Source organism: Quercus lobata, chromosome 11 (genome assembly GCF_001633185.2).
Source record: "Quercus lobata isolate SW786 chromosome 11, ValleyOak3.0 Primary Assembly, whole genome shotgun sequence".
NCBI lineage: Eukaryota > Viridiplantae > Streptophyta > Magnoliopsida > Fagales > Fagaceae > Quercus > Quercus lobata.
In genome coordinates this window covers 54723604-54743846 of record NC_044914.1, presented here as the reverse complement: position 1 = coordinate 54743846, position 20243 = coordinate 54723604, and positions in this window count along the sequence as shown.

Sequence of the window (20243 nt, the reverse complement as noted above, 5' to 3'; positions counted from 1 at the left end):
AGTGTCTAGGGTGATTAAGTCCCTACACTTCCGTTGCTCAAGCGGTATGCCAAGTATCCGACGGATAAATTCCCTTTGTTCGTCAGATATCTCCGGGCGAGCGCTAGCTGAAATAAAAGGGAATAGACGGTGTTAAAGGAGACGGACTCAAGAAAACTCCCTGATAAATGAAAAGAGACGGTAAGAAGAAGGACAAGGGGGCAACCTGACTCCCTAATATAGGCCCAAGTGTTATCAAAATAACCGCCAGGCAGTGTATCCCACTCACCTGGACGGCACACCCAATCCGTCCCTTTAACAAAGAAAAATCTATTCTTCCAATTTCTATTGGAGTCTGGCATATCAAACACTAATCTTAAGCTCTTCTCACGTGGAGCAAAATGGTAGGTCCCCTTGGCAGATACTTTATGCTGGGGTCTGTAGCAATAAAAGAACTCGTCTAGCGAAAGCTGACGGTTCCCCCCACTCAAGCGACCCCAAAGGATCTCAGCACCAATAAAAATCCTTCCAGGCATTCGGAGCAATTTGGCTGACGGACAATCCCAAGAAATCCGCTAGCTGACGGTGTAAAGCCGTCAGTGGTAATCTAAGGCCAGCAGCAAACATGGCATCGTACATCCCCACATCAGCAGTCCTCCCTGTATAACACTTCTCATTTTTTCGAGGGAGACGGATAGGAATGTGGTCTGGGATTTGGAAACGGGTACGCAACTCGTTAAAAACTCTGTTGCTCATCTTTGGAAGGAATTTATTGACGGCCCACTCCTCCGAGAGGATGAAGGGACGGTTACCTCCAGAACTCCCTGAAGTTCCATCACAGGACTCGTCGTCACCTTCATCCTCATTTCCGTCACTACTAACCTCGTTACCCTCGTCCCTACTCCCGTCACTATCCGACTCCTCGTCGCCTTCATCCCCGTTCCCGTCAACACAAATTTCCTCGTCTCTCCTCTCGACCTCAACCTCACTTAACATTTTATCCCTAACTTCCTCAACTTGGCCGTCTACATCAATACTAAGGGACTGGGCTGACGTTTCCTTTCCTGACGATTCAGAAAAGCCGTCGGACTCTTGACCTGAGCCAAAGAATTCGTCGTAGCCCACTCCATCGCGGACTGACGACTGATCATTCGACGCGTCACTCGACATCTGACTACCTACAAGTGACGGATATGCTCTAAGTTCCTAGACTGACTTTGTTTTTTCAGAACAAAAATAAAAAAGGGAGAAAAAAGCGAAGGGAAGGAAAGAAGAACTTACAGGTGAAGCAGATCTTGAATGGATGGAACGACCTTGAAAGTGACGATGTTGATAACAGCTGACGGATCAAATTGGAGGTAAGGGTGACGGATTCTCTCTTAAAAAACCAGCGAGGTTGAAATAATGAAATGAGTCAAGGGGCGTGGTATTTATACAGGAGAGAAAACGCACGGAAGACGAGGCGACGCCCGCGCCCAGAAACGAGGCCAACGACTGAATGCCACGTGACCTTGCATTTAATAGCTCGAAGATCGAGGAGTCGTTCATATTTGATTTTTCTCTAATCATCTTCTAACTCCACATGCTGACGGTCTTACTCGTCGAACATGTAGAGTAGGGGGCAACTGATGAGGATAAAAGGAGAGCTTAAGCCACACGGACATAAAAGCCGACGGATTAATACTTTTTCTTTAGGCGTAGTAGACAGTGCTTATGCTGAAGGTCATAGGATCAGCTGACTCCGTGGTTGACGGCTCAAATTCTGATGGTATAGCAAAGGTGACGGAGGAAAATTGAGGCTGACGGACCGGGCACGAGTTTACTTGCTTCCCACGCTAGATAATATTTAAAGGATCCCCATAAGGAAAAGATCCCGTAAAATACGCTCAAAAGGACTCCTATAAGGAAAGGACTTCTACTCCAAGGTAAAGAGGTCAACCTTCTACTAGTATAAAAGCCCAAGCATCCTCACAAACTGAGGTACGCATAATTTACCCTCTCTAGCACTCTAGAGCAGTGAGAATAGTTCTAACTTGACCTTCGGAGGGTGTTTGGCCGGTACCACACAGGTACTCTCTGCTAGGTTCTTCCTTTTCGTTGTGCAGGTGCCGTTTGATCGTACGAGGAACGTGTGACTCACTGGTGATACTATTTTCGGCTTCATCAGTTATAACATTTAACATGGAGTCAATCATAAATGATTTCCAATATTTAAAATTAAAAAATTAAAAAAAAAAACATCGAGTTTCTTTCTCATAAATGACTACATGTTTTTATATATATCCGGTGTTAATATGTTCAATTGTTTTAGCATGTGCTACATTAGTAACAATGCTACTTTTTTTTCCTCTTCTCTCTCCTCTTGCATGTCATGTCTCTGTCTCCTAGGGCTGCAAATGAATCAAGCCGTTTATGAACAACTCTAACTTGGCTTGATAAAAAGCTTGTTCATATTTGTTTGTTTATAAATAAGCCAAGCTTGAGCATTAGTTTTAGGCTTGTTTAATAAACAAGACAAGCCCAAGAAAAAAAAATTGTTTATGATCAAGCTCGTGAGTTATAAGGCTTAATACAAAACAATTCAAGTATAGAACAATTTAAGTTTATATGTGTTTGCTAAATAAATTCATTACATATATATCAATAATGACATGGCCAATATGGGAGCACTACTCATATTCTTAATTTTTTCCTTCCCTCTAAACTAATCAAGTCCTGTTTAGACTTTAGTTTACATTTATATATATATATATATATATATATATATAAAATTTAAGTGGGCCATGTATGACCTTTTCCCATCAATAATCTAATATAAAGTTATAAAACATGTTAGTATTTCCTATTCATAATAGTTACTGTAGGGTCACGATTCGTGGCGGACCGTAACAGTGTCGGGTTCGCACGTAAAACGGCCCTAACAATATCATTTGTAGAGCGTGGGTTTGAAAGGCTAGGCCTTGATCGATAGGCGGTGGGTTTTTCAGGGGGTTCATACAAGGTTAAATGATCGTCACCCCTAGAGTACTTCTCATGGAGGTGGGATGGGAGGCTCTCGTTTCTTGGCCATTTTTCCCAGCCCCTTCCCAAGATTACTTAGTTTTCCTTTTATACTCGCCTGTATCCATTTATCCTTCATCCACGTGTAGGGTCAATCTTTCCAAGGCTGATACTTGTCCCATCAGTCTATCCCCCAAAGTCATTGGGGGTGGTTGTAAAAGCCAAAGAATGCGGCCCTGTCGGGTTCAGAACATTAAATGATAATAACAGCAGCTTTCCCCGGATATTTTAGATCTTTTTTCCGAGTTTCAGTTTTATACCATTTTTACCCTTCTTTACGAGGGGGAACTTTGGGTCTGCCGAGGACTGAACTACCCTCGGCGGTACCCAAAGGCTATTTTGTTGAACTTGGGCCATAATCCTCCTCGGCTTGGCCCATAAATCATTTACGCCCTACATTAGCCCCTCAAAACCCGGCTGTCCAACCTCTGGGCTGGACAGGGGGGTTTTGGTGACGCCAAATTTCTTCCTGTGGCCCAATCCATTCGGCCTATTAAACATGCTGGCGGTTCCTCATATGCCCAAGAGATTCACCGGTCTACGAGATAGTTTTTAATTTCGCGCTTGAGGCGTTCTTATCGCTTGGGGTATCCAAAACGCGCTTTGAATAATCACTATTTACGAGACTACTTTAATTCGACGGTTTATTTTGATGGGGTGGAGAAGTGGAACCGGCGTGTTTGGGTTTGCTGATTCCTTTGGAGATTTGAACCTATTAAATGCCCCTCGCTCCGCCCTCTGTATAAGTAGGACAGGAGGAGGTTATTGTTTTTACCAAAAATCCCTTTTCATCCCCCTGCGACTCTGGAATACTTAGCCTCCCTTAGGATTTGGTTTACTCGCTGGTTTATACATTTAATCGTAAAATACTTTACCATAACAACAAGGGATGCAAAAGCCCCACCCCTCCCAAAAACGCCACGTTCCGATAAAACTTATCATGGCTCGATCGGGATAAGGATGGCGAAGACTCAAAACCAACCTCATCCTTCTTTCAGTCAAAATCCGAAGCAGGGACTCGTCACGTCAAACTTTCGATGTGACTGAGTCGAGAACACCCAAGATCGTTACCATCCGGCTCCTCACGAGCGTACCTAATATGGCACCGGCGTGTTAGGAGTCAGGGCTGAGGCAGGGGCTAAGTGCTTCTGCTTCTCCCTCTTTTGCTCCTTGGTGCCCTCCCCCTCCCTCTTCTTATTGTCTTCCCAGCACCAGTTCCGCCCTGGTGCTGTTTCTTTTCTATCTTTTGTTCCTCTCTTTGTCTCTTCATCTCTCTCTCCTCTTCTCCTCCTTCTTTACTCATGTCCTCCATTTTCTTTATTCATCCCCTTCATCTTCGTCATTGATTTCTTCCTTACTATTTCCTTCTTCTTCATTCATTTTCTTTTTTAAAGTGAGTCCCTCTCTTAGTATGAGCAGCAATGAGGCAGAGATTGGAGAAACTTTGAAGACGAGTTTAAAAGACGCTTGACAGTTTACTTTTCTGTACTACAGATGTAATGGTTGCTTAGGCAGTTTACATTTTGTATAGGCTCGTTTGAGCCCCTTTTTGTATGTTGTAATGATTTTTTATATTAATAAAAATTGTTGTCTACCTTATTTCGCATGTTATGTCTCTATGTTTTCATAAATTTGCAAGCGCTGCTCGGCACAATAATATAGCATCTAAATCAATGACGACTAAGACCAAAATATTTGATAATAAAATGATGTCGTCATAGCTTTAATAGAAGTGCTTGGCACAATAAGGCCAACCCGTAAAAAATAGTACTTACCCGGAACTAGCCGAGGAGAGAACCGAAGGCTTGATGCCGTGTGAGAAATAACCGTCCGAGGACATATCCCCTGCCAAATGAATAGCCCTCTTATACGACTAAATGCTGAGGCGTCCCACCACCTTCCTTACCCCTTTATTGGCCTTAACCTTCTATGGTGTTTAAGCCGTAGACGAAGTGACTTGACGTTTTTATCAAGTAGCCCATCTTACGAAATTCAAACCTTTACTTACCCAAGTATTTGGTTTCCCCATAGGCTTGAGTCCGAGGACCATGCAAGACCTAGGTTCTGTCCAACACTTGTAATTTTCATCTTTTGTACTTGGTTTCCCATAGGCTTGAGTCCGAGGACCATTCAAGACCTAGGTTCTGTCCCCGGGCCCTTGTGCTGAATCGGGCCTGGGCCGTGAGTTGACTGGGCCCAAAATTAGGGGGTATTTCCGTATTCTCAGGCCACGCGATACTTTTTGGGCGTCCCAATATTCGAGGTGCACCTTCTCGAGACTCCTCTAACTTCAGGGTTGCAGACGACGTTGGAAATCGAGCCAGAGACATTTTGTCTGTAGCGTTCCTTGGGACGCTACGTGAATTAAATGCTACTATTTTATCTTTTGATATAAAATAGGAGAGAAAGTTACTTTTCCTACGCACAAATCCTTCAGCTTCCTCCTTTAGGAAATCATGTTTGAGGCGAGGGTTAGGGAAAAAGAACTTTCTCCACCGCGGAGGCGCCGTGTCTTCCCGAGACTCGAAGGAGTGATGCACGGGCCAAGAAAGCATAAACTTAAGAGAAATTTACACTTCTACGGAGGGGGGAGGGTGTCTCCCCCCCTTTCAGTCAAAATCCGAAGCAGGTTCTGGTCATGCCAGATTTTTGGTATGTCCGAAGAAGGAATTTCCACCATCAGCACTGTCTACCTTGTAACCGGCAAATTCTTGCGGGGGCTTCCCAACTTCCGGCTCCCTGCGCCTTTTCTGTAGATGGTGTTAGCCTGAGGTCAGGTTCTTTGGCTGCCTGAGTTATGGGCATGCAGAAGTGTCGAGGAATAGTTTCCTTAGACAACAACTTGGCGCAGTAGCCAACCTCTCCTCTGAGCTGTCCCCACGGCTTTCTCTCCACTCGCTTGTATTTCCCTTTACTTATGTAGTCAGCTTTAGTGTAAACTTGTTTCAGCTTTTCATTGTACACTGTACTGTTCCTTTGTCTTAATAGAACAGGAGTCCATTTCTCTATACATATCTTTCTTCTCCGTAACAACTACTTTATGCATGAATATTAAATGCAAGCTTGCTCTTAAGGATATTCCGAGCAGAAAAAATGCTTTAATACAGGTTCCTACTAATTCAAACTCACAAATATTATCAAGTATAACAATGATAACTTTCAATAAATTAAATTCTTGGAACTAACCGGGATAAGCGCTGAGTACTACGCGATGCATGCTAGACCAATGTCCGAGAACGATAATCTCTAAATAATTCGTCTGAAAGGGTAGCTAAGTAGCGAGGGACTTTGATTGTGTTTTTGGGTAATGAATTGCGTCGTACCGGATCAACCCCTTTGACACTAGGGACCCGAGGGCAGATTGTGGAATCTATGCATTCAAGGTATTAACCCATTTGTGAACTAGGAGTCCTCCTCGGATGGATTTTGAGGTTTACGTGCCATAGTTGGTTCCACATCCAGGTAGTTGGTTTTCCCATAGGCTTGAGTCCGAGGACTATGCAATGCCTTGGTTCTGTCCCTAGTTTTCCACATCCTAGTTTTCCACATCCGGTAGTTGGTTTTCCCACAGGCTTGAGTCCGAGGACTATGCAATGCCTTGGTTCTGTCCAAAACCTAGTTTTCCACATCCAGGTAGTTGGTTTTCCCACAGGCTTGAGTCCGAGGACTATGCAATGCCTTGGTTCTGTCCAAAACCTAGTTTTCCACATCCGGGTAGTTGGTTTTCCCACAGGCTTGAGTCCGAGGACTATGCAATGCCTTGGTTCTGTCCAAAACCTAGTTTTCCACATCCGGGTAGTTGGTTTTCCCACAGGCTTGAGTCCGAGGACTATGCAATGCCTTGGTTCTGTCCAAAACCTAGTTTTCCACATCCAGGTAGTTGGTTTTCCCACAGGCTTGAGTCCGAGGACTATGCAATGCCTTGGTTCTGTCCAAAACCTAGTTTTCCACATCCGGGTAGTTGGTTTTCCCACAGGCTTGAGTCCGAGGACTATGCAATGCCTTGGTTCTGTCCAAAACCTAGTTTTCCACATCCAGGTAGTTGGTTTTCCCACAGGCTTGAGTCGAGGACTATGCAATGCCTTGGTTCTGTCCAAAACCTAGTTTTCCACATCCAGGTAGTTGGTTTTCCCATAGGCTTGAGTCCGAGGACTATGCAATGCCTTGGTTCTGTCCAAAACCTAGTTTTCCACATCCAGGTAGTTGGTTTTCCCACAGGCTTGAGTCCGAGGACTATGCAATGCCTTGGTTCTGTCCAAAACCTAGTTTTCCACATCCAGGTAGTTGGTTTTCCCACAGGCTTGAGTCCGAGGACTATGCAATGCCTTGGTTCTGTCCAAAACCTAGTTTTCCACATCCAGGTAGTTGGTTTTCCCACAGGCTTGAGTCCGAGGACTATGCAATGCCTTGGTTCTGTCCAAAACCTAGTTTTCCACATCCAGGTAGTTGGTTTTCCCACAGGCTTGAGTCCGAGGACTATGCAATGCCTTGGTTCTGTCCAAAACCTAGTTTTCCACATCCAGGTAGTTGGTTTTCCCACAGGCTTGAGTCCGAGGACTATGCAATGCCTTGGTTCTGTCCAAAACCTAGTTTTCTCTTTGTATGGGGCCTTGGCTTGCCTTTAGCTCTAGGGGAGCTAGCTCTTCAGCCAAGCCCCTTGAGTTTATCTATACGGTTAACGTTACCAAGCGCCTAGTTTGTTCTGTACGAGGAGCTTTAGCTTTTAGGGGAGTTAGCTCTTCAGCTAAGCCCCTCGTCAAGAAACGTAGCCCCTAGTGAGATTTTATACTTGAACTCTATAACCAACGGTTAGAAATAACAGAGGAAGTGTTTCAACCTACCACCTGCGCCAACACGCAAGCCTTCCCCACAGACGGCGCCAATTGTAGGGTCACGATTCGTGGCGGACCGTAACAGTGTCGGGTTCGCACGTAAAACGGCCCTAACAATATCATTTGTAGAGCGTGGGTTTGAAAGGCTAGGCCTTGATCGATAGGCGGTGGGTTTTTCAGGGGGTTCATACAAGGTTAAATGATCGTCACCCCTAGAGTACTTCTCATGGAGGTGGGATGGGAGGCTCTCGTTTCTTGGCCATTTTTCCCAGCCCCTTCCCAAGATTACTTAGTTTTCCTTTTATACTCGCCTGTATCCATTTATCCTTCATCCACGTGTAGGGTCAATCTTTCCAAGGCTGATACTTGTCCCATCAGTCTATCCCCCAAAGTCATTGGGGGTGGTTGTAAAAGCCAAAGAATGCGGCCCTATCGGGTTCAGAACATTAAATGATAATAACAGCAGCTTTCCCCGGATATTTTAGATCTTTTTTCCGAGTTTCAGTTTTATACCATTTTTACCCTTCTTTACGAGGGGGAACTTTGGGTCTGCCGAGGACTGAACTACCCTCGGCGGTACCCAAAGGCTATTTTGTTGAACTTGGGCCATAATCCTCCTCGGCTTGGCCCATAAATCATTTACGCCCTACAGTTACAAATGAGTATTTTTCTAGTTCTTCACCATTTAACGTGAATATAAAAATTGTATTTTAAAATATTGTTGAAATTGTAGACAAGGAAGGATGAATGAATGGATTTAATTATGTAAATTTTAAATTTGAATATTGATTAATCATAAGTGTGACTAAAAGCATGATAAAATGAGTATACTATTTTTTTTTACTTGATTTTGGAAATTTAAACATTTTATAATGTAATTTCCTTAGATTTAAAGCTCAAAAACTTGACCTGAGCTCAAGTTTGTGCTTGTTATTAAGCTCGAGCTTGGCTTGACTAACTAATCAAGTCAACCCAAGCCCAAGCCCAAGCTTAAGCTTAAACTTTTTGGCTTTTCTACAAGCTCAAGCTCAAACATTATTTTAGGCTTGTCACAGGCTCTAGCCAAGCTTGAGCTTTTAACTTTTACTGGCGAGCCAAACTTGAACATGTACTACTCGATAAAGCTCAACTTGTTTACAGCCCTATATCTCTCTCTTTCCTCTATTGTCTCTCTCCACTGCAACTAGCTAGCTACTAAAAATGTATAGTGTATTGTCAAATATTATGCCAAAGTAGCAAAAGTAAGTTCTTGGTGCATCAAATTATCATTATTTTTAGCACAGTCAATGCTAGCGCTCTAACTAATTAACACAATTATATTAAAGATTTGGATTGATAAAAAATTTATAAATATTATACATACTAAAATACATTTTTTTTATGTAATATAGAACTCATGAATAAGAGAAAAAAATAGAAAATTTATGCTATTCCAAACCAATGAAAGCAATAAAATATATTTTTTTCATATGACTTTACGGATATATCGTATTTTGTGCTAAATAATTTGTTTTTATTAGTTTGAACTTTCAAGTATCAAGTCAACTATATTTCATTAGTTTCTTTCTTTTCTTTTCTTTTTATTTATTTTTTTTTTGAGAAGAATATTTCATTAGTTTCTAATAATTATTACTTGTTAAAAAGAGGGTTTTTTTTTGTTGTTCAACTTACAGCAAGTGGAGATTTCATTAGGTATTAAGTTAAGGTTGGCTATTCAGCAAATAAATAAATAAAGTTAGGGTTGTCTAGCTGTGTCCTGTTAGATCACGCGTTACTTTGACTTTAACTTTGTCCGACATCCATCACACTCACATAACTTCATTTGGAAGCCTACTGCAAACTTCAAACATTTGAAAACAAAAACTTTGAAGGCCGGCCCATGCAAAATTTTTTCCAGGGTTACATCATGAAAATGAGGATGCATAAAGTCTAGGAGCTATTTCTAATTTTCTATGAGAAAAGCTAATGATTATTTCATTGAGTATGGAGTACCCGTTTGGATACAGCTGCCAGCATCTGCATTTTGGCCTTCTTTCTTCTTTTTTTTCTTTTTTTTCTTTTTTTTTTTTTTGAGAAGAGTGTTTCACGTGATTATACACTGGTCAGTGGGTTCCATGCACTGTTTATGGGACCTACAAATACTTTATTCAAGAAAAAAATTTTTAAAATTGAGTCTCACAATACTATTCACATATTTAAAAATTATTTTGATATAGTGTTTTCAGTTTTCAGTTTTTAATTTTCAGCAAAATAAGCGGTATCCAAACATATCAGAATAAGTGACCTACTTTTTAACTTTTAAATGTAAGGTTGTTATTGGTTTAAATTATTACTGATTGGAAGACAGGAAACAAAAAAGGGCGATGTAAAGGGATCCAAATGAATAGCATTCCTATTTGATGACTGTTATCAGGTATCAAACTTGTTGATACCTTCAGAATGGACTTCATTCAGAAGTAGATGTCAGTTTGCTTTGACTGTGCTTTGAGATCTTTCAATTTCTTCAATATGTTTGTGAAATAATCTTGCAAATATTTCTCTAGGGTAACTACATCTTTCACATCCACACCAAGAAGTTTATGTCTCATTCATTGGAACAGAGAAAACAATGTCACTTGTGAGCACCTACAAAATACAAATGCACCCAATAAGGACATTAGTCGTCTCAATTATGTATGCTTGAGCCATTAACAAAAGAAATGCTCTTTCTAATCAAGATTTTGCAATGTGTCTATGATCAAGCGCTGTATAGCGGTTGAGAACATATATAACTTCTTAGCATATTATATGCCATCCCTTCTTCAGCTATGCCGTTCTCTTCCATTTATTTCCTCATTTATTCGGTTCTTAAATAACACAGGAAGCATATTATTATTTTTATGGGAATAAACAGGAATGAATAATTTATTACCTCTTCAAATGTCAATCTGTCAGCAAAATCATTTGTCCACCCAAAAAACCGAGTCACCTGGCGAGTCAATCTCAACACAGACTGGGACAACAGTAACATTTGCATCTTGCCCTGCAAGCCTCTCGCACAATGTTACCACCTAAAACAAGAACACACTTTTAATGTACAATAAGAAAGAGACTGTACATTCACTTTTATCCAAAGCCATTGATCATTTATTACTCTCTCTCTCTCTCTCTCTCTCATTTATACACACACAAACTCACACATAGAGGAGGCCACTTAGTATAGGATTTACCCTTCAACACGGTGCATAAAAGTACTGCTGTTACCAGAAGTTAATCAGTTACAAACAATTTGTTTAAAAAGAAATGAAAAGTTAGCTGTGGGGCCCAATAATTCATGGACCAGGCCCATTTGCCCTTAGAGAGTCCAAAGGCCCGAGCCGAGGAGAACTGTGGCCCAAACTCTACAATACAGAGCACGCAGAACAATTTTGGGAGGCAGCCGAGGACAGTTCAGTCCTCGGCAGATCCTGAATCCCACCGGAATAAAGGGGTAAAACTGGTATAGGAACGAATTTGTGAAGAGATCCAAAATATATTGGGGAAGTTATCCTTACTACTCTTTCAGATAAGACCCAGCACATGACAGAGCCGTACTCTACAGCCTTATCAACCATCCCCAACAATTCTGGGATTAGACTGATGGGACAAATATCAGTCTTGCAAAGATCGACCCTACACGTGGACGAAGGACAATTAACGCAGACGAGTATAAAAGAAGGAAGAAAGTAAATCAAGAGGGGAGCCCATCCCACCTCCGAAAAAGAAAGATCACGTGGGGGAGAATATCTCAACAACACCGGACTTCACTGAAGAAAGTCCGTCGTTGGATAACCGGGGTAAGGCCTCAATGGTCCTCGGATAAATTCCGAGGAGTCCCATCCTATAGGGTGCGACGTCTTAGGGCTTAAATGTTCAAACCCAACTCCTTTTTTCTACATGAATTCCTCTAAAACCAGGATCGGGCACCGCCCCGTGACCAGCGGCTAGCTTTTTAAGCCCACTCCCTACAAATCATATTGTGAGGGATCTTTCATGCGCGAGTCCAACATCCTTATTGGGCCGCCAGAGAATCGTGTCCTTACAATTGGCGCCGTCTGTGGGAAAGCTTGCGCGCTGGCGCAGGTGGCGGTGGAATCAACTCACGCGCCAAGCAGAAATTTCTGGGATCTCCTCCGTCTCCGGCGACATATAGTTGTTGCTCCGACGTAAGCTTCTGCTAGGGGCTACGCCGCACAGTGCTAAGGGCGCGGGCGTCTCTAGGGGCTTCCAGCCTCAAGCCAACTGTCCCCGCCTTGGTGTAGGGGCTGGTGGTTGAAAAATAAAACAAATAAAAAGATCATAAGTTTTGGACAGAACCAAGGCCTTGCATGGTCCACGGACTCAAGCCTATGGGGAAACCAAGTACATAAAAAAGATCATAAGTTTTGGACAGAACCAAGGCCTTGCATGGTCCTCGGACTCAAGCCTATGGGGAAACCAAGTACATAAAAAGATCATAAGTTTTGGACAGAACCAAGGCCTTGCATAGTCCACGGACTCAAGCCTATGGGGAAACCAAGTACAAAAAGAAAATCATAAGTTTTGGACAGAACCAAGGCCTTGCATGGTCCTCGGCTCAAGCCATGGGGAAACAAGTACAAAAAAGAAAAATCTCATAAGTTTTGGACAGAACCAAGGCCTTGCATGGTCCTCGGACTCAAGCCTATGGGGAAACCAAGTACATAAAAAGATCTTAAGTTTTGGACAGAACCAAGGCCTTGCATGGTCCTCGGACTCAAGCCTATGGGGAAACCAAGTACAAAAAAGAAATCTCATAAGTTTTGGACAGAACCAAGGCCTTGCATGGTCCTCGGACTCAAGCCTATGGGGAAACCAAGTACATAAAAAAAAAAAAAAAAAAAAAAAAAAAAAAAAAAAATCTCATAAGTTTTGGACAGAACCAAGGCCTTGCATGGTCCTCGGACTCAAGCCTATGGGGAAACCAAGTACATAAAAAGAAATCTTCATAAGTTTTGGACAGAACCAAGGCCTTGCATGGTCCACGGACTCAAGCCTATGGGGAAACCAAGTACATAAAAAGATCATAAGTTTTGGACAGAACCAAGGCCTTGCATGGTCCTCGGACTCAAGCCTATGGGGAAACCAAGTACATAAAAAAGATCATAAGTTTTGGACAGAACCAAGGCCTTGCATGGTCCTCGGACTCAAGCCTATGGGGAAACCAAGTACATAAAAAGATCATAAGTTTTGGACAGAACCAAGGCCTTGCATGGTCCACGGACTCAAGCCTATGGGGAAACCAAGTACAAAAGAAAATCTTCATAAGTTTTGGACAGAACCAAGGCCTTGCATGGTCCTCGGACTCAAGCCTATGGGGAAACCAAGTACAAAAAAGAAAATCATAAGTTTTGGACAGAACCAAGGCCTTGCATGGTCCTCGGACTCAAGCCTATGGGGAAACCAAGTACATAAGAAAAGATCATAAGTTTTGGACAGAACCAAGGCCTTGCATGGTCCTCGGACTCAAGCCTATGGGGAAACCAAGTACAAAAAAGAAAATCTCATAAGTTTTGGACAGAACCAAGGCCTTGCATGGTCCTCGGACTCAAGCCTATGGGGAAACCAAGTACAAAAAAAAAAAAAAAAAAAAAATCTCATTTTGGACAGAACCAAGGCCTTGCATGGTCCTCGGACTCAAGCCTATGGGGAAACCAAGTAAAAAAAAAGATCAAAAGTTTTGGACAGAACCAAGGCCTTGCATGGTCCTCGGACTCAAGCCTATGGGGAAACCAAGTACATAAAAAGATCAAAAGTTTTGGACAGAACCAAGGCCTTGCATGGTCCTCGGACTCAAGCCTATGGGGAAACCAAGTACATAAAAAGATCAAAAGTTTTGGACAGAACCAAGGCCTTGCATGGTCCACGGACTCAAGCCTATGGGGAAACCAAGTACATAAAAAGATCAAAAGTTTTGGACAGAACCAAGGCCTTGCATGGTCCACGGACTCAAGCCTATGGGGAAACCAAGTACATAAAAAGATCAAAAAGTTTTGGACAGAACCAAGGCCTTGCATGGTCCACGGACTCAAGCCTATGGGGAAACCAACTAAAAAAAAAAAAAAAAGAAACTACTATGGCATATAAACCTCAAAATCCATCCGAAGAGAACTTTTCGTTAACAGTTGGGTCAATCCTTTAATTGCACGGGTTCCCCGGTCTACCCTCAGATCCCCAGTGCCAAAGGGGCTGATACGATACGGCACAGTATGTTACCCCAAGGGCACGATCCAAGTCCATCGCTGCTCGGCTGCACTCTCGGATATTCGTCTAGCGTGCATCACGCAGTGCTCAGCAGCTATCTCGTGTTCTTCCGCCCAGCATATTGTTAAAGGCAGGCTTAGACTTAATATTCAGACCCAAAGTGGTTATTGTAAAAAAAAGGTATGTATAAAGAAATAAACACATCTTTTATTAAGACAAAAGAACAGTACAATGTACAATAAAAGCTGAAACCAGCTTACATTAGAGTTAACTGCGTAAGCAAAAGAAAAGTACAAAAGAGTGAAGATGATGCCGAGGAGATATCTCAGAGGAGAGGTTGGCTACTGTTCCAAGATGTCGTCTAAGGAAACTATTCCTCGACGCTTCTACATGCCCATAACTCAGGCAGCCAAAGAACCTGACCTCAGGCTAGCACCATCTACAGAAAAGATGTAGGGAGCCGGAAGTTGGGAAGCCCCCGCAGAAATTTGCCTGCTACAAGGCAGACGGCGCTGATGGCGGAAATTCCTTCTTCGGGCATACCAAAAATCTGGCATGACCAGAACCTGCTTCGGATTTTGACTAAAAGAGGGAGAAACATCCTTTCCCCTCTCTCGAACTGAAATTTTCTCTTGGGTCTACGCCTCCTTGGCCCGTACCTCACTATCTGGAGTCTCAGGAAGACACAGAGCTTTCGTGGCGGAGAGAACTCCTTTGCCCCAATCCTCGCCTCAAACATGATGTACTAAGAGAGGAGACTGAAGAATTCGTGCGAAGGTAAAGCAACTTTCTCTCCTATTTATTTAAAAGATGAGGCGATGGCATTTAATTCACGCAGCGTCCCAAGGAACGCTACAGACAAAATGTCTCCGGCTCGATTTCCAATGCCGTCTGCAACCCTTAGATTAAAGGAGCCTCGTGAAGGCGCACCTCGAATACTGGGACGCCAAAAAGTACTGCGTGACCAAAGACTACGGAAATGCCTCTAAATCTGTGGGCCTAATAAATTCGCGGCCCAGGCCCGTTCTGCATGGAAGCCCACGGACTATGGCCCACACCAAGGAATAACCGTTACCGAGGACAACTTCCTGCTAGGCAACTTATGAGACACCTGAGGAAAGACAGGTGCAAAAAGAAAAAGGGAGGGCATAAAGTTTTGGACAGAACCAAGGCCTTGTATGGTCCTCGGACTCAAGCCTATGGGGAAACCAAGTACAAAAAATTATTATTATTACAAGTTTTGGACAGAACCAAGGCCTTGTATGGTCCTCGAACTCAAGCCTATGGGGAAACCAAGTACAAAAAATTATTATTATTACAAGTTTGGACAGAACCAAGGCCTTGTATGGTCCTCGGACTCAAGCCTATGGGGAAACCAAGTACAAAAATTATTATTACAAGTTTTGGACAGAACCAAGGCCTTGTATGGTCCTCGGACTCAAGCCTATGGGGAAACCAAGTACAAAGAAATTATTATTATTACAAGTTTTGGACAGAACCAAGGCCTTGCATGGTCCTCGGACCCAAGCCAAGGGGGTAAGTATTACTTTTTATTGGTCTGCCTTATTATGCCAAGCACTTCCATTAAAGTTATGGCAACATTTTTTTATTATTAAGTATTTTGGTCTTAGTCGTCATTGATTTAGATGCTATATTATTGTGCCGAGCGGCGCTTGCAAATTTATAAAACAGAGACAAAACATGCAAAATGAAATAGAAACAACTTTTATTAATATGAAAAATCATTACAATGTACAAAAAGGGGCTTCAACAAGCCTATACAAAAGAGGGGCTGCCGAAGCAGCACTAACATCCACAGTACAGATAAGCAAACGGTCAAGCGCCTTTTAAACTTGTCTTCAAAGTCTCTCCAATCTCTGTCTCACTGTTGCTCATACTAAGAGAAGAACTCACTTCAAAAAAAAAAAAAAAGAACGAAGAAGAAGGAAATAGTAAGGAAGAAATCAATGAAGAAGATGGAGGACATGAGTAAGAGAAGGAGGAGAAGAAGAGGGGGAGAAATGAAAGGATAAAGAGAGGAGCAAAAGAGGGAGAAGGACAGCACCAGGGCGGAACTGGTGCTGGGAAGACTATAAGAGGAAGACGGAGGAGGGCACCAGTGAGTAAAGAGAGGGAGAAGCAGAAGTACTTCGCCCCTGCCTCAGCCCTGACTCCTAACACACTGGTGCCATGTTAGGTACGCTCGTGAGGAGCCGAGTGGTGCTGATATTGGGTGTTCTCGACTCAGTCACGCCGAGAATTCGACATGACGAGCCCCTGCTTCGGATTTTGATTGAAAGAGAGGCGGGACAGATCTTAAGTCTGCGCCACCCTTGCCCCGATCGAGCCATTTCAAGCTTTATCGGAACATGGTGTTTTGAGGAGGGGCATGGTTCCTTCATCGTTCGTTATGGTAGGCGTGTACTGATATGGTGTATAACAAACGGGCTAAGCAGGCGCTAAAGGAGGCTACGGGTTTCAGATCTCAGAAGGGAGGAGAGGAGTCTGCACGAAAGTGATGGCCTCCTGCTCGCCTTCTTATAGGAAGGGCAAAACGAAGGGTATTAAATGCATTTAAGTTTCCCAAAGGAATCTGAAGAAAAAAGAGGCGTCCGTTCCATTTCCCCACCTTATCAGATAAGCCGCCGGACATAAATGAGCCTCGTAAAGAGGATTCATTAAGGGCGCGTCTGGGACAGCCAAGCGGCAGGAGTAGATCACGAGCAGATTAAACGGAATCCCTTGAAAACCGGCTAACTTCCCGGACAGGTGGAAAACCGCTCACATAAATGCGGGGTTGAACTAAATAAGCCACATTAAGGGCCCGGTTTTGCCAAAACCCTCCTTCCCAACCCGGAAATCGGATAGAAGGGTTTTGAGGGGCTATTGTGGGGCCCAATAATTCATGGACCAGGCCCATTTGCCCTTAGAGAGTCCAAAGGCCCGAGCCGAGGAGAACTGTGGCCCAAGCTCTACAATACAGAGCACGCAGAACAATTTTGGGAGGCAGCCGAGGACAGTTCAGTCCTCGGCAGATCCTGAATCCCACCAGAATAAAGGGGTAAAACTGGTATAGGGACGAATTTGTGAAGAGATCCAAAATATCTTGGGGAAGTTATCCTTACTACCCTTTCAGATAAGACCCAGCACGTGACAGAGCCGTACTCTGCAGCCTTATCAACCATCCCCAACAATTCTGGGATTAGACTGATGGGACAAATATCAGTCTTGCAAAGATCGACCCTACACGTGGACGAAGGACAATTAACGCAGACGAGTATAAAAGAAGGAAGAAAGTAAATCAAGAGGGGAGCCTATCCCACCTCCGAAAAAGAAAGATCACGTGGGGGAGAACATCTCAACAACACCGGACTTCACTGAAGAAAGTCCGTCGTTGGATAACCGGGGTAAGGCCTCAATGGTCCTCGGATAAATTCCGAGGAGTCCCATCCCATAGGGTGCGACGTCTTAGGGCTTAAATGTTCAAGCCCAACTCCTTTTTTCTACATGAATTCCTCTAAAACCAGGATCGGGCACCGCCCCGTGACCAGCGGCTAGCTTTTCAAGCCCACTCTCTACAAATCATATTGTGAGGGATCTTTCATGCGCGAGTCCAACATCCTTATTGGGCCGCCAGAGAATCGTGTCCTTACATTAGCCACTCATAAATATATTCTAGTTTGAGGGCGTGGACAAAAACATTTGTAATTTATGACTGAATGACAATTTCATGTAATCAGTTTTTTTTAAAATTTTTTTTATTATTTTATTTATTTATTTATTATTTTTTTTAATATAAAGACAATTACAATATTCTGTTAATTTTTCAACTCAAATTATTTCCCCTTTAAACCCCCAAACACTTTGTGCACATAAAAATGTCGATTCTGTTGTAGGAAAGCGCCTTCAGATAGCACTCCTACCTCAATGTTGATTGTGAAAATATTATGATTATAGAAAGATCTCCAAGAAATAAACAATAGGAACGAAGCAAACCCAAAATCTGAAAATAAATAAACACACACAAACAAAAGAAATATCAAGGATTTACGTGGTTCTGCTTTTGACCTACATCCACGGGCAACAACGAAGAAATTCCACTAATCAAATATGGAGAAATACAAGTTCGTGTATCAATATTCTCACACACACCCAATACAAGGAATAGAGAAAACCTTGCATCCTATGCTAAACTAGAGAACTCTTACAATAATATGCAGCATCCAAAACTCTCTATTTCTCCTTCTTTTTACACTCTTTTTCCCATCTCTACAATTGCCGCAACACCTCTCCTTGTATAGAATATCAAGTCGGCAAAGATGAGTCCTTGTAGCAATAGAATTGCATTCCATGCAACTTCCTTACATACACGTGCAAATACTAATCCAAGCAACTTTAAGTAGAATACTTTGAGCACATGAGGTCTAACACATCAATTCCAAATTGAATTGGATATCTAAGCTGGTTGGGAATTCAACATGCTATGAAAACTACTCCTAAAACAATTAGGAAGTAGTGTTGTACTTAGTAGCAGAGCCAAGATTTCAACTTAGAGGGAGCAAGATTAAATGACACCTTGATACTCATTTTATATATATATTTCATATCATTCAAATAAAGAAAACAAAAATAATCAAATTATAGTAAATAATATAGACATGGCAAAACGGGCAGGTTGGTCGGGTCAATCGAGTTATGGGTCACGGGTCAAAAACGGGTCATTTTACGTGAGTTAAAAATGAGTTCGGGTCAATCAGGTTGTCGGTTGGGTCGAGTTGACCCGTATTTTTCATATGAATTTTTTTTTAATTTTTATTTAATTTTTATTTTATTTTTTTTAAAGAAAACAATATGTATTTGCCATTTGGAAAGTTATGCAACATATTACTTGATGTAAAAATGCATTATTTTGAATTTACAACTTATATCAAGAATGAACTCAGTTAAACTTATTAATACTTATTCAATAATTTTAAAATTATACAAATCCTAACATTGGTATCTAAAACAAAATAACACAAAGATAAGTAAAACAAATACACAAGTTTTATTTTTACACAATATCAGCATTCCAAAATAAATTTTAAAAAAATTACAAATGACTTATTGGATAACTCATTTGATGAAGAATAAAAACATATAAGAAAGTTACAATTTTGAAAATTAATTTTATAATCTATTATCAATTGTGGTTGGTACTCTATTTCAAGTTGAGATATACATTAAAGTTTGATTGCTTACTTATTTATACATGATCTCTTTTATGAAGATCATATTATTGCTAAGCAGCATAAACTCTAGGAAATATCATAATTTATTTTGAAAAGCCATTTATTTTGAACATAAATTGTTAAAAAATAGGTCTAAGCATTCATAATTTATGCTAATTTGATATTTTGGCTTTACTATTTTCACACTTGTCTACAATTTTAAATCTGTTTTTATCTCTACTGTAACCAGATTATCTTGGCATGTACTTTACTATTTGATATCTAAATTTTTTTACTAATTACAAAATGCTCAACCATTTATCTTTCAATTAATTTGCATGCAGTTATGTAAATATATCAATTGTTTCCTTAAAGCTCACAATAAACAATTAAACCAATATTGTCTTAATTTCACTATTTTTTTTAACCAAAAAAAAAAAGTTTTAAAAAAATGGTTCGGGTTCGGGTCGAGTCGAGTTGACCTGCAAAAAGTAAGGGTCGAGTCACGGGTCAACCCGTTTTTGCTTCGGGTCAAAAAAATTGGGTTCGAGTCAGGTATTTTTCGGGTCGGGTCGGGTCAGAAAATTCTGACCCGTTTTGCCAAGTCTAAAATAATAATAATAAAAATAATCTAAATACATAATGTTGAAATTAAAATAAATTGAGAAAATAAATTAATGTAGGATTGTTAGGAATATAATAATATACCTATAAAGTTGTATTAATGTTCCAATGCCTTGCATTCTATTAAATTTTTTTGTAGAATTAAGCATATGTTTCTTTATTTGTTGAAGTAGTTAAAATTAAGATTTATAGAAAGAGTATGAAACTGTAAAAATTAGAAGAAAATATGACTCATGTCAAGGAACTAGGGCTGTAAACGAACTAAGCCGTTCATGAACAACTCAGGCTCGGCTCAATA